Source organism: Panthera pardus, unplaced genomic scaffold (genome assembly GCF_024362965.1).
Source record: "Panthera pardus isolate Hobbes unplaced genomic scaffold, ASM2436296v1 HiC_scaffold_15, whole genome shotgun sequence".
NCBI classification, from domain to species: Eukaryota; Metazoa; Chordata; class Mammalia; order Carnivora; family Felidae; genus Panthera; species Panthera pardus.
In genome coordinates this window covers 19,025,881-19,040,502 of record NW_026526710.1, presented here as the reverse complement: position 1 = coordinate 19,040,502, position 14,622 = coordinate 19,025,881, and the positions used below count along the sequence as shown (strand labels likewise).

Here is a 14,622-nt window from a genome sequence, read left to right as displayed (position 1 = left end):
TCCAATTGCCTTTCACAACAGAGGGGGTGCAGGCCTCCCGAGATCTCAGGGAAGGGGAGGCACACCATCCAGTCAGGTGTCTCAGCACAGCGTTTTATTTTCATGGTGTTTCTGTTGGTGGTCACTTATATTGGGTTCCCATTATTATCAGCAATGGGAAACTTCCTTTAAATATATAAATATTTGTGGGGGCACCCCAGTGGCTCAGGTGTTTAAGCGTCTGACTTCCACTCAGGTCACGATCTTGCGGTCCGGTCCGTGGGTTCGAGCCCCGCGTCGGGCTCTGTGCTGACAGCTCAGAGCCTGGAGTCTGCTTCCGATTCTGGGTCTCCCTCTCTCTCTGCCCCTCCCCGACGTGTGCTCTCTCTCTCTTAAAAAAAAAAAAAAAATATATATATATATATATATATATACATATATTTAAAAAAATATTTGTGTGTGTAAAGTGAGCCAACTTACAGAAAACTATGGAGTGGACCATACCAGGGGTACTGAGCTATGGCCAAGTCCCACAGCACTCACGTCCTAACCTGCCAGGTCGGTCGTTACGTGTGGTCACGACCCCTCTGTGAGGGAAGTCCAGAGAGTAGGAAATTTTTGCCTGCTTAGTTTACGGATTTATCCCCAAGTGGCCTGGAACAGAGCTTGGCGCATAATAAGTGCTCAATGAATATTCGCGAAAGAAAGATGGCGGCGATACAGGGGTGGGGTGTCGCAACCTCGCGCAGCGGGCCCCAAGGAGTGCTTCCCGTGATTCTGAAATCCTGTGGCCCCAAAGTTCTCATGTTTTCCGAGATTCGATGAGCCCCTACTGCAGACTTCCAAGTGCTTAGATCCCAGGATTCTCCACTGGCGGTTGTCCGATTCCAGCGTTCTCTGCGCCTCAGCCCTTGTGCGGCTCAGCTGTGATAGGTGGTCGGTCACTCTCGGGGTCTAAGAATACGGCTGTTATTGTGTGATGCTGTGAGACAAGCAGGTCCAGACTGGGGAAGCAGGTGGTCCTGCTGATGTTGAGTGAGAGGAAGAGAGTGAGCGTTGGGAAAGGGGAGGGAAAAGGAGGGGGGGGGGAGGGGAGGGCGAGAGAAGGGACACGGGGAGGCAGAAGAGAGAGGCGAGCAGAGATACAGAGGAGACAGAGGCCCCACATCCACACACAGCCTGGCCGCTCATGACGCCTCCTCCCCACGGTCCTTCACCAGGACTAAGGGACAGGCTGCCCCCACGCCCCAGGGGTCACCTGGGCAGCGGAGCCTCCCTCCCCCTCCCACAGGTGTGGTGTGACGTGTCTGAGCCCTCGAAGTATGAACTTGCTGAGGAAGACTAGGTAGAGGCTCTCCAGGCACAGGGGCTCGAGGAGGAGGTAGACACCCGTCTCCCGAATCCGGATCCTGGTGCCAGGGCTTCCGAGACACGTGTTGGCTGAACCCTTCCTCTGTGCCAGGCACACCTTAGGAACCATGCACGCCTTTCCCATGTGATCCACACAGCAGCCCTGTGAGGGAGGTATGTTTGTCCCATTCTAAAGAAAAGAGAACTGAGGCACAGCAAGATTGTATATCTTGGCCCGGTCGAGAAAAAAGAGCTTAAAAAACATTGTGAGAATGGGTGGGTAGATGGATGAATGGAAGAAAGGATGGGTGGATAGATGAATAGGTGGGTAGATGGATGGATCAGTGGATGGATGGATGGATAGATGGATGGATGGATGGATATACAGGTGGATGGTGGATGGATGGGTGGAAGGATGAAAGGAAGGAAGGATGGATGGATGGATGGATACACAGGTGGATGGTAGGTGGACAAGTACACAGGTAGATGGGTGGACGGATGGACAAGTGAATGGATAGATGGATGGGTGGGTGGATGGATGGATGGGTGGATGGAAGGAAAGAAGGAAGGAAGGAAGGAAGGAAGGAAGGAAGGAAGGAAGGAAGGATACACAGATGGAAGGTGGATGGATACACAGATGAATGGATAGATGGATGGGTGGGTAGATGGATGGAAGGATGGAAGGAAGGAAGGATGGTTGGATGGATGGATGGTTGGATACACAGGTGGATGGTGGATGGATGGACAGATGAATGGGTAGATGGATGGGTGGGTGGATCCACAGATGGGTGCATGGATAGATAGGCAGATGGACGGATGATAAATGGATGGATGGAGAGATGAACAAGTGGACAGGTGGACAGATGATTGGATGGATGGATGGTGGATGGATGGATGGATGGACAGAAGGGAAGGAGAGAGAATAACAGTTTAATGGAGGACTACATGGCAAATAGCCCATCCTAGTACGGGAGGCCTCTCCTCTCCCGCAGAGTCATCCTAATCCTGTTCCAGACATGTCCCTATAACTTAATATCAAGATAATGACCACAAGAAAGAACCACAAGGAGCTAAGAACAAAGCTTCAAATACTGGTGGCACCTGCCAGACAAGAAGAAACCAGCCCTGGGAACATAAAGAGCAAACCTTGAGCAAAGATCTGAAGCGGGAGCCCAGTTGACCTTGGCATGTCTAAGGAGCACAGCTGAGAGCAATGGGCCCGGGGCCTCGTGAGGAACGAGAAGCCGAGGGCATGTGGTTGGCCGAGTTTACATTTGGTTTTAAAAGCCACAGGCTTTGAGGAGGGGGCTGACGTGACCGCTTACACTCGGCCAGGACGGCCTCCGCCTCTGGTGGAGAAGAGACCAGAAGGCACAGGAGGAGCAGAGAAGGCAGAGCCGGTGGTGAGGGCGCGAGAGGGCAGAGGGTGGGTCTGGATACACTGGGAGGCGGAGCCACCGGGCCTCGGAGGTGGGTGGTGCATGGAGGGCCATGGTGCCCCTCAGGCTTCTGGATCTAGGTTGTGAGATCACGGTGGGAGCATATATTGAACTGGGGAAGCCTGGCTTGGGGTGTCAGGCGGGGAGAGCCAGAGTTTTTCCTCTTTATTATTCATACAAAATATGGGTGGAGGGTCTCCTGGGTGCCTGGCACCGTGCTGGACTCACAAAGAATGTACCGACTCCCCCCACCTCCTGGCCACCCAGCACAGCGTGTACCCAACTAGCTTACCCACCAAATCCCCTGGGAGCGACACGGCCAAGTGTTCTGGGGTGTCAGGTTCTCCTCTCCCCTCCCCCGAGAGCAGCTGGCCCGATGACCGCCTCGCCAGGCCTCCCAGGGAGCCGGCAGCCTCCTCGAGTGGCCGTGTGTCCCTGGGTGCTAATCCCTCACCCTCCTCCGCCCGGACAGGCGCACACAGGACTTGCACAGTGGTGACCTGTGTCACCACCAGGGTCTATGCCCTCACAGCGGACAGAGCGACCACCAGCTGGCCCTCGCCGGCTGTGTGACCTTGGGCCGGCCACATTCCAGAAGTGACCACTCCTGGGGGCCGTCATGCCACGGCCACCCCGTGCATAGCAACCTCTGCACGCCAGACTCTGAGGCAACAAAAATTAAGACCTCTCGGGACCCCCTCCCCCACTCCGCACCCTATAGTCCCCGCCCCGCAGCAGACGGATCCACACGGATTTCTAGAGTGAGGGCCTCCGGGGAAACTCAAGATCACATATCGCAGACACGCTCCCATCCATTCTGTCTTCACACCATCCTCAAGGAGACCAGGGGAGGAGCCGAGAGCCCATTGGATAGATGGGGAAATTGAGGTCCACGGGGGCAAAGGGTCTTGCCGGCTTGCATAGAGACTCTGAGGCGAGCCAGGTCTCAGACCCACATGTCTGATGCCTAGCTGAATGTTCCTGGCTTGGCACCTGCTTCATCCGACCTAAAAACAGGCAGATGACCAGGTGGCCTGGAGGCTTTCAGACAGGGAGGAACGATTAAGAAAGGAGACGTGTTCTAGGAGGAGACCGATGAGAACTCGAGGGTCCCCCTCCGAGCCCCCCCCTCCTGATCGTTCCAATTCTATCCCTTCCAAAAAGGTTCCAGGAGGTCCCCGGATCCCAGCCAGGCCTGGACAGATGAATCAGCCAGGGTTACACAAGGCTTTGCATGTTGCTAAATTTAAAACGGCAATGTGAACCTCGGGAAAACACTTGGGGGAAGGACGGGGGCCAAATAAAGAGCTTCGGACGCCTCCCCAGGCCCCCGGGGTGCAGCGGAGGGACGTAGTTCCCAGGTGCGACCAGAGAGCGGCTCCTAGATCCAGCCTTGCAGACAGCAGAAGCCTTACTCGCCCGCCCAGAGGGCTCTGCCGGCCTGCCCTGGTCCTATGAGCCACTCTCTGGTTCCTGACCGGGGAGCGGGGATCACTCCGGATTCCAGGATGGAAGGAAAAGAGAGAGAGAGAGAGAGAGAAATGAGTGTCTTCAGCAGGGCTCGAGACAAATCCTAACACCTCCTGCAGAAAGAGCTGGCTAGATTTCCCTCCAAACCCTTCCAGACAAATGAAGGTATTAATCAAGTTAATGAACACTGATATGAAATATTCTGAGCAAGCACAAATCCATACCTTACAAGCGTCCCTGGACGACTAGGTCGCGTCTGCCCGTCATGAATAAGTATGTCACGCGCAACGCACACAGGTGCACAAAATACAGGCGTGTTCATGTGTTCCAGCATATGTGTGTACAGACATCCGCCCACACGGGCGTGTGTGAATATGCTCGTGTGATAAGCCCAACATATGTGCCGGCTCGGATAAAATTCTGTACCCAGCTCGCTGCACCCACCTCCCCCCTCCCTCGCCGACACATACATGCAAACACACTCCATCGTCATCACAGCTGACCCCCGTGGAGAGCTTCATTCGAGCCAAATTCCATTCTCCACGGTTATATACGCGCTATTCATTCAATCCTCACGACAAGGCTAAGTTCTATGATCATCCCCATTTTACAGGCAAGGGAACTGAGGTTCTGAGAGGTTAAATGGCTTGCTTGAAGTCACACGTCTGGCAGCTGGCAGGGTTGAGATTTGAACCCAGGGAGGCTGGCAGCAGAATCGATGCTCTTAAACCCCACGGAGAAACAAGGGCCCTAATACATACACGAACACACAAATACATGCACTGAAAACTGTTCTTTCCGCTCGTGGGATTGTCACACACACATACACACACGCACACACGCACATGCATATACACACTATGTAAGCAAATGTATGAGAGGAAGAGGAAGAAAGACCCAAAGATGTGTGGGCCACAGGGCCTTTGCACCACATTCGCTCAACCAGGAACCTGGAAAAGGAGAGAAACTGAGAGGTGTAATGAGAAGTGAGGGGCAAGTATTTTTAGAGGCAGGGTCAGGATCCGGGATGGAAAGGACATGACAAGGTCAGGAACAAAGTGTGAGAGCCCACGTTTGTGTCTTTCCTCCACCCATAAGACATTCCAACTTCTAGCCCAGCAAACTCCAGGCCCCTCGTGCCTGGTCTGCCTCACTGACATAGGGCAACCCTCAGCTTCCTGATCCTTGGCATGGCCAGCGTGCCACCCCCTTCCACTCATGCACGGCAGGGTGTTCAGCCACTGCTCTGCAAGCAGGGGCCTGGTGGGGAGGGGACTAGGAGGAAGCAGGAGCCAAGTCCTCTAGGAGGCAAGAGCTTTGCCTGCAGAAATTACGGTCCGAGGCCTCGGTTTGGGCCTCCGTGTCCTCATCTGTAAAATGGACACGGTAGTAAAATCTGGGCCACTGGGTGGTGAGGAGGATAAAATGAGGAAAGTCAGGTGCAGAGCTTGGCCAGGGCTGGGTTCTCGCTTACATGCACCGTTAACATTCCTATTGTTGTTATCATCGCTCTCTATGTTGGCTTTTTTGCCATTCACTGAACAGTGGAAGGAAGGGAGAACCTGAGGGAACCCGCCCTTGAAGGTCCTACCCCCCCCCCCAGGGAAACCAAGGCACGGAGAGGGGGAGGGGCAGGGCAGAGCTGGGACACTTCTAGGACCCTTCACCACCAGGGGCCTGCAGCCAGGGGTCCACACAGGAGTAGAGCCCGGGAAGCTGCTAAGTGCCAGCGACACCCACACTGGTGGGCGGGGGGGGGGGGGGGGGGGAGGGGGGGGGGCTGCGGTTTCCCAGGTCGGGACACAGAGGCATGGGCCTCAAGGTCACCTGCCCAGGACGCCAGAGCCAAGTAAACGATGAGACTCCAGCCAGTTCTGGCAAGTCTAAGATGTCCCCCACTCCAGCCAACCCCAAGGCCCTGTCCCCTGTCTCCCGCTTCCCCCGGGGTCCAAACTCCAGACAGTGGCATTTTCTTCCTGTCGCCCAGATGGCGCCTGTGTCTTTGTCTTGAAGGGTTGCCCCCTTCCCTTTCCTTTCTTCTCCCTTTCTTTCTTTCTCCCCCCCCCCCAAGGAGGAGGAGGAAGGAGCAGCTCCCTGAATGGCACGTGAAAACAAAAGGGCTGCTCTCAGCCAGCCTGTGGCAATTGCACCACCCAGAGCTGGGGGATATGGAAATGAGCTGGTGTGTATGCAAATGAGGCTCCTGGGTGATTTGCATGGAGCCAGCCTGGGAGGGGCTGAGGTGGAGCAGGCGGGACAGGTGGCTGGGAATTCTGGGCAAGCTCCCCTTGGGGGCCCTTCCCCCAGGTACCTGGCTTCTCCAGGCCAGCCTCCCCTCCAGAAGTCCTCCCTGAATGCTCGAGCCTCTGCAGCGTGAGATACCTGGACAGCTGCTGGGGGTTTAATCATTCCTACTTATGTACATAAAATTAATTTTCTATTTGTTACCTCGTTCGAACATATGGCTGGCTGGATTTTTTTTTATTATATTTAGAGGGTAATTTTGATCTGACTTAACAAAGTTTTGCTGTGTGACAACCGAGTAAGAAAGACTGCCACAGTTAGGTGTTATGGATACAAAATATACAAAGGTGTCCCATCAGATCCCTGGGCTGAAAGCCCCAGGAGCGGGTTTTGATGTGGTTTGGGGTAATGCTGTGGTGCAGGGAGTGGGCTGAGGGTGTCGGGACATCCCAGCAGTGCCAGGGTGGGATGGATAAGGGGTGGGCAGAGGAAAGATAAGGCAGAAGGATGGGTGGATGAGGGGAGAAGCGAAAGAAGGGGAAAAGGAAAGGATGAGGGGGAGAGAGGAAGGATGATATATGAATGGATAGATGATGGCTGGATGGATGGATGAAATGATGGAAGCATAGATGGATGAATGGATGGGTGGATAGATGACGGCTGGATGGATGGATGAAATGATGGAAGCATGGGTGGATGAATGGATGGATGGATAGATGATGGGTGGATGAATGGATGGATGGATAGATGATGGGTGGGTGAATGGATGGATAGATGGATGGATGATGGGTGGATGAATGGATGGATGGATAGATGATGGGTGAATGAATGGATGGATGGATGGATAGATGATGGGTGGATGAATGGATGGATGGATAGATGATGGGTGGATGAATGGATGGATGGATAGATGATGGGTGGATGAATGGATGGATGGATAGATGATGGGTGGATGAATGGATGGATGGATAGATGATGGGTGGATGAATGGATGGATAGATGGATAGATGATGGGTGGATGAATGGATGGATGGATGGATAGATGATGGGTGGATGAATGGATAGATGGGAGGATGAAATGATGGCAGGATGAGTGGTGGAAGGAAAGAAGGAAAGAAAAAAGGGGAAAGGGGAATAGAAGGTGCACTAGTCAGCTCAGACCACCAGGACAAAATACCGTAGACTGTATGGCATAAACAACAGAGATTTATTTTCTCGTTGTTCTGGAAGCTAGAAGTCTAAGATCAAGGTTCCAGCTGACTCAGTTCCCAGTGAGACCTCTCTTTGTGGCTTATAGATGGCTGCCTTCTGGCTGTGTCCTTGCATGGCCATTCCTCTGTATGTGTGCAGGGAAAGGGGTGGGGAGAGCATTCTGGGGTCTCTCCGTTTAAGGATACTAAACCTATGGAATCAGGGCCCTATCTTTATTACCTAATTTAAATTCAATGATTCCTCTAGAGTCCCCATCTCCAAATACAGCCACACTGGGGGTTATAGCTTCCAAGTATGAATTTTGGGGGGGATACAAACATTCAGTCCAAGGTAGATGGGTGGACAGGTGGGTGAATGCATAGACAATGAACATAACATCCTTCTCTTATTTCTTCATTCACTCAATAAGTCTTTCTAAAACATCTGCACCGAGGGCCCAGGCTGGGCACTGGGACCAGAACAGAGAAGGAGGCAGGCCTGGTCCCCACCATCACAAAGTTCACAGAATACGTAGGCTGCCCTCCGCAGAGAGCCTAGCAAAGGGCCTGGATTCAGGGTCAGACATTCTGCCTTCAGATCCAGGCCGTGCCCTTTACCAGCTGAGTCACTTTGGGCTGTGACCCTTGCCACGCAAGGTGTTTGGAGGAAAGCATACCCTCAGGGAAGGTCATGCTTCCTCCCGGAGACTGGCTGCCATTGGAGACTCATTGCACGGCCCTGGATACAGTCCCTCACTGGGCATCCCTTTCCTCCTCCATGAAACGAGGAGCTGGACCACATCCAGCTCCTTCCAACTACTCGATTTCCCTTTTTCTTGTCATGTTCCCTTTACCTCTGGGGAACTCAGCAGAAAATCTAGGAATTTTGTCAGCCCACTGCATAATTTCGCCCAGCATCATAATTCCACAATTATGTCACAGCCATCAGCCAACGCGAAATGTAACCACCATCATGGCAGCCATTATCAAATATGGCCACCATCACGGAGAGCAGCGTTACTTCATTTTAATTCTCCACCTTCCAGTGAGAGCCAGAGGGCCCCTGTGGTAGGGTCCTGAAACAGCTCCCTTCCTGCCTCTAGTGAGTGCCCCTGGGGCCACACTGCGCAGAGAGCTTCTCATTTAACATAGGAACTCAAACTCTCCCTGCTAGCACCCTAGAAAGGACACCCATTCATAGCCTCATTGCCACATTGCCAGGCGTCGGTACCCCACTGGAAAATCAAGTTTCCCCAGGATTCTGCAAGGTGAGCCATCCCAGAGAGCATGGAAGCACCGGTCAGGGAGGCAGACACCCTGAGATACAGTCCCAGCTCCACGCGGCTGCACATGACCCCCATCCGGGTCTCAAATGCCCTAAGCCTGCGGCCAGCCTGCCGTGCAGCCTGGGCACGCCGTGTCCCACTCTGGGGCTCGGTTTCGTCCCTGGGTCCCAAGGGGCCCAGGGGCCACAGACCTTTTGAAGACCAACCAAGGCAATATCAAATAAGTTCTAGTACTCACCTGGGGTAGGCTTAGGAACCCCTCGGCGGAGCTCTGCCTCCTCTCTGGTGCCTCAGATCCCAGCCTCTCTACGAAATTCTTGCTTCACCCAAAACCATGACTCTAGAGTTGGAGCAGAGAGAAAAAGTTTCCAGGGAACCCCTGAGTCCTCTCCCCATCCAACGGCGCTTCCAGACCCCGGGGCCAAGTTGTGCCCTCACCCTTCTCCAACGGCTGAGGCAGGCAGTAGAGGCTGGTGGAGGTCCAGGAGGCACGGGCAAGCCAGGAGACAGGTGACAACCCATTTGTTAGGCCCATGGTGGGCAAGAAAGGAGGACCAGTGACAGTTCCCTCTCACTGCCTCAGGCCAGGATGAGGCTGGGGACGGACTGCTCTGCCCACCTGTGTTCTGCCCCACAGAGTTGGAGGGGTCCCACCAGGATCCCCACCCTGAGAAACACCAGAGGCTTATCACCACCCACTTCGGAGGGTGGTGGAGACAGGGAGCCTCCCCAGGGGTCAGCAGGAGAAGAGATCGGTCCTTGTATCACCGTCATCATGATATTAACTAATCTAGTATTGACGCGGGTGTAGTAAGGCTCCCTTTGGGTTCAGACACCTCTGGGTTCAAACACAAGCCTGCTACTTTGTGACCCCGAGGGCTGCTTTGCCTCTACGAACCTTCGTTTTCTCATCTGTGAAATGGGTAGAGAGGTCATTTCCGGTGAGGAGAGGTGTGGGGCAATTCCCACAGGCCCAGAGAGCTGTGCTCCACTGGCCCTTCCGCACGGCCACCGCAGGGTGGTTCTCATTCTGTTAGTCCCATTTCAAGATGAGGGGCCTGCGTGCTGAAATCAGAAATAACTGCTATGATGACACAGAGCAAAGCTGGAATTAGGACTTAGATCCATCTGACTCTGAGCCCCAGCTTGTTACACCCACCTGGGAAGAGTTCCCCAGAGTCCCAGGCGAGGACGCATAGCACAGGCCTTGGAGACAGAGATCCAGGAGCCTGAGGACTGGGCTCTGCTGAGCAGCTTCGGACAGGTTCCTCAACGTCTCTGGGCCTCCTGGGCCCCAAGTTGCTCCTGCAGGTTGGGGTGTGGGAGTTGGACCCGTCCATGTGGAAGTGCCCAGCTCGCGCCTGGCGAACAGTGGCTTTGTTCTACCTCCATCCCTCTGCCCGCGGGTCCCGCCCCCTCCCCGATACCCCAACCCCGTCTCCTTGGGCCGCTCAATCCTTGCACAGCAAAGCCACCGTCAAAACAACAGAACGGCATTCTGCCAGCGGCGGGTTATCACTTACCCACGGGGCGCCCCATCCTGCCCGTGCATTCACTCGGCAGTCAACTTCCACTTTACAGCAGGTGACAGATCTTGCCACAGAGCGAGTGAGGAGCTGGCCCAGGGTGTGACCCAGCTCTGCGGCCCACACAGGCCACACGGCCTCCGTGACTGGACAACTACTGGCATTCAGGGGACCCTCCCGTGCCGCACGCAGCTACCCCCTTCCAAGAAGGTGGGAACCGGCCCTTAGAGATGGTTCCACTGAGCGCCCATTTTATGGCTTTGGAAACTGAGGCCTCAGGCCGCTCAAATATGTTCAGTGAGCTCCTTTACCGTGTCAGGCCCTGGGGACCAGTAAGACCGAAACACAGGAGCATCTTTATTTTCAAGGTCACACGGGGAGGGGGTTGGGGCAGTCGAGGCTGGGTTAGCCTCCAGCCGGGATGAACAAGGTTTGTGGGTGCCCGGATTCCGGCTGCTCCACAGCCCATCTCATCCCCCGCCCCAGGTGTAGACCACGTTTCCGCGGTTCTTCCTTTATCTCTGCCTCTGCCCGGCCCGCTTGCCGTCAGTCCCCTGTCAGCCAGGGGACAGCTGGACCATCCCTGGCCCCAGACACACCCCACAGAGACAGTCCCACATCCGGCCGGCCATCTCCACGGGGCTCTTCGCATGGATTTCCTGGTGATTTAAGGTCTTCTCCGAATTCTATCAATAAATGAAGTTCTCAGGCCCACACTTTGAGGCGAGCAATCCTGAGCTTCGGGAAGGTGAAAAAAATATCTCATCGCTAAGCCGCAATGTCTTGCGAAATAGGATTCTGTGCCTTAACAGCTCTCTCCTCTTCGCTGCACTTGAATATTAAATGTTGTATTAATAGCTCACTCTTAATTATCCATGAGTAATGTACTACGGCTCGGAAATTAATGAAGGGAAGGACCCAAACGAGAATATTTCCCACTCCTCTGGGTGCCGCAGGGCTGATGGGAGGCAGGAGATTTGCATACGATTTGCATGAGATGCTGTGGGTTTGGTGGCCCTGGCAGGGAAGGAAGACATGGTGGGGGGGGGGGGGGGGGGGGAGAGGGGCTGCTGTGGACCTGGCCATTTTCCAGCATTTTCCAAGGAGAGAACTCACCTCTCTCTCTCACTTCTCATACCTCTCAGCTTTTGCCCTTACTTGTCCCCCGGCCAGGAATGGCCACCTACCTACCTCCCTAAAGTAGAACAAAAATGGGGCGCCTGGGGGAGCTCAGTCGGTTAAGCGTCTGACTTCTGCTCAGGTCATGATCTCGCGGTTTGTGAGTTCGAGCCCCGCGTCGGGCTCTGTGCTGACAGCTCGGAGCCTGGAGCCTGCATCGGATTCTGTGTCTCCCTCGCTCTCTGCCCTGCCCCTGCTTGCACTCTGTGAGCCCCCGAGTCAGCTCAGCACAGAGCCTGCTTAACATTCTCTCTCTCTCTCTCCCCCTCTGCCCCTTCCCCACTCACTCTCTCTCTCTCTCTCTAATAAAAAGAAAACATTCAATTTAATTTAATTTAAAAAGTAAAACCTAGAGTTACCATGTGACCTAGCCATTCCTCCCCTAGGGACAGACCCGAGAGAAATGAGCACACACGAACAGATGAAAATGTACGTGAATGTTCATAGCCGCGTAATTCGTTATGGTCAAAAGGTGAAAATAATCCAGGTGTCCGTCAACCAACGAACGGCAGATCAAGTGTGGTTGAGCCGTACAACGGAACTTAATTCGGCCACAAAAGGGGGCGATACACTCCACACTACAGCTCGGAGGTGCCTTGAACACATCACGCAGTGTGAAGGCAGCCAGTGGCAGAGGACCGCATATCGTATGGCTTCATTTGCACGGGATGTCTAGACTAGGCAAATCTACAGAAACTAAGTAGATTGGAAGTTGCCAGAGGCAGGGGTGGGTGAAGGAAGGGCTTGGGGGCTAAGAGCTAAGGATACAGGGTTTGTTTTTGAGGTGATGACCCCATTCTAGAATCCATTATGGTGATGCTTGTAAGATTCTTGAATAACCATTTATTTTTATTTTTTTTTAATGTTTATTTCTGAGACACAGAGAGACAGAGCATGAGTGGGGAGGGGCAGAGAGAGAGAGAGGGAGACACAGAATCCGAAGCAGGCTCCAGGCTCTGAGCTGTCGGCACAGAGCCTGAACCCACGAACCGTGAGATCATGACCTGAGCCGAAGTCGGTCGCTCAACCGACTGAGCCACCCAGGCGCCCCTTGAATAACCATCTTGAAAAAAACCATCGAACTGTGCACTTCACATGGGTAAAATTTGTGGTATGTGATTTACGGCTCAATAAAGCATTACCAAAAAAAAAAACACCCACATATGTATACGCTATCCCATCTAGACTTGGCATATGCTGTTCCCACTGGCGAGAACACTGTTCCCCACCCTCCTTCCTCTGAACAATGGCTGCCATCCCTCTGGGGGACTGAGATGCAGAGTCTCCGGTGGGGCATGTGGGCTCTGCACAGAGCTGTCCTACATGTAGGCCAGCTGCACCCCTGACGGGCTGTGTGATCCCGGACAGGTCACTCTGCAGCCTTGGGCGTCTGCTGAGACCAAGCACGTGGGGGTAGGTATCAGCTGACAGAGCTGAGCGGAAGACACTTAACTCAGGCTCTGACCTCAGCTGGGTGCCCAGCGAGTTGTGGTGATCGGGCCACATCTTGCTGGGACACTGAGGCCAGAGGGTGGCCGGGAAGCTGAGCAAAGCAGGATACAGCCAGCCCGGCCCCATTTGACGCCCAGAAACAGGGGTGACAAGACTAGGGCCTTGCAGGGCAGGCAGGCCCCCGGCCAGGCCAGGGAAGGGATTTGCTGTTCCCATCTCCCTGCGGTGGGGGTGGGGGGGGGGGTTCCCCGACCCTCACGGGTGCAAGGGAGCCTTGGCCTGTGGCCGGACTGATGGATCCCCCCGCTGTGCTGTCCCCCCGGGAGGGAAGCCAGAGGGCTAGGGGTGGGAGAGGGTCCCGAGAGAGCCATGCACCCAGTCACCGGCCTACAGGGCCTCAGCAGACGGCCAGCCACAGCCCCGGGGCGGCCAGTGACCTTTTAGAACACGGATCCGGTCACGTCCCTCCCCTGCTTCAAACCCTCTTACCGCGGACCGTGAGACTGTGTGCCCTCGCCCTGTCCCCTCCCGCTCACCCTCGCTCATGCCCAACCAGTCCCCAGGCCTTTGCCCTTGCCCTCCCTCTGGCCTCCTCGCCTCTCCCAACCCTTGAGCCTCAGCCGGGAGGTCGGCCCCCAAAGACACCACTTCTCCCCCCGCTCCGCTCCACCCCGTCCTCAGCTCCCACAGCCCCAGTCGAGGACTGCAAACCGCTCCGCGATTTGTCTGGGTGAGACCCGGATTTTACAGCTTCCCTGGCGGACCAGAAGTTTCGGGAGAGCAGACACCAAGTCTGTCTGATTTGGCGCTGGTGCCCCAGGGCTGAGCACGGTTCCAGGTATACAGATGGTGCCCACTAGCGACCGTCCCGGCTCCCAGACCCGGGCCTGCCCCTGATTTGCTGCGAGACGTTGAACAGATCACACTTCCTCTTTAGATGATGAGCCACATCTTTTTAGACAGGGGGCTCTTTCTCCTTTTTGATCAAAATTGTAGGTGACACCCCCTCCCCCCCACCAATATCTAAAGCAGCCAGACACAGAGTCGTTCGGGCTCAGAGTGGGGAGCTTCCCCATGAAACTGGGGGGGGGGGTTTCCTCAGCCCCCAGGGACTGATTAGGTTGACTGGGGATCCCCACACTTAGAATATCCCACTGCTGCGTTTACGTCTACGTGGATTTTTAGTGACGTGACGTAGCACTAGCGGGTTATAAGATTATACAGCCGGTGTGATGCCAACCACGTAGAGAGAAAACCAGAGGGCAAAAGTCTCTGCGAGGAACTACAGCCAGATGTCAACCTTGACAGTTCTGATGGTGGAAATAGGGGGCGGGAAGGGGGGGGGGTGTTCTGCTCCTTCATACTTTTATCATTTTTCAAATTTTCCACGATGAATAGTTCTTTGTTCGTCAGAGTGAAAAGGTTACTTAAAAAAAAAAAACCTAAAAACATCTGAGAATGTAGGGCTAGATAATTTCTCAGGGTTCCTCCAGGTCTGGAAAATGCT

The 14,622-nt window shown here is 54.5% G+C and overlaps 1 long non-coding RNA gene across 1 annotated transcript; it reads right to left on the bottom strand.

Moving 5' to 3' along the window:
- Positions 1-389: 389 nt before the first annotated feature.
- LOC109253532 (uncharacterized) lies at positions 390-10,339 on the bottom strand. The gene is made up of 3 exons (XR_002074449.2): positions 9,857-10,339; positions 9,197-9,298; positions 390-1,004 (listed from the first exon to the last, which is right to left on the bottom strand). It is a non-coding gene; the product is annotated as an uncharacterized LOC109253532 (long non-coding RNA).
- Positions 10,340-14,622: the final 4,283 nt, after the last annotated feature.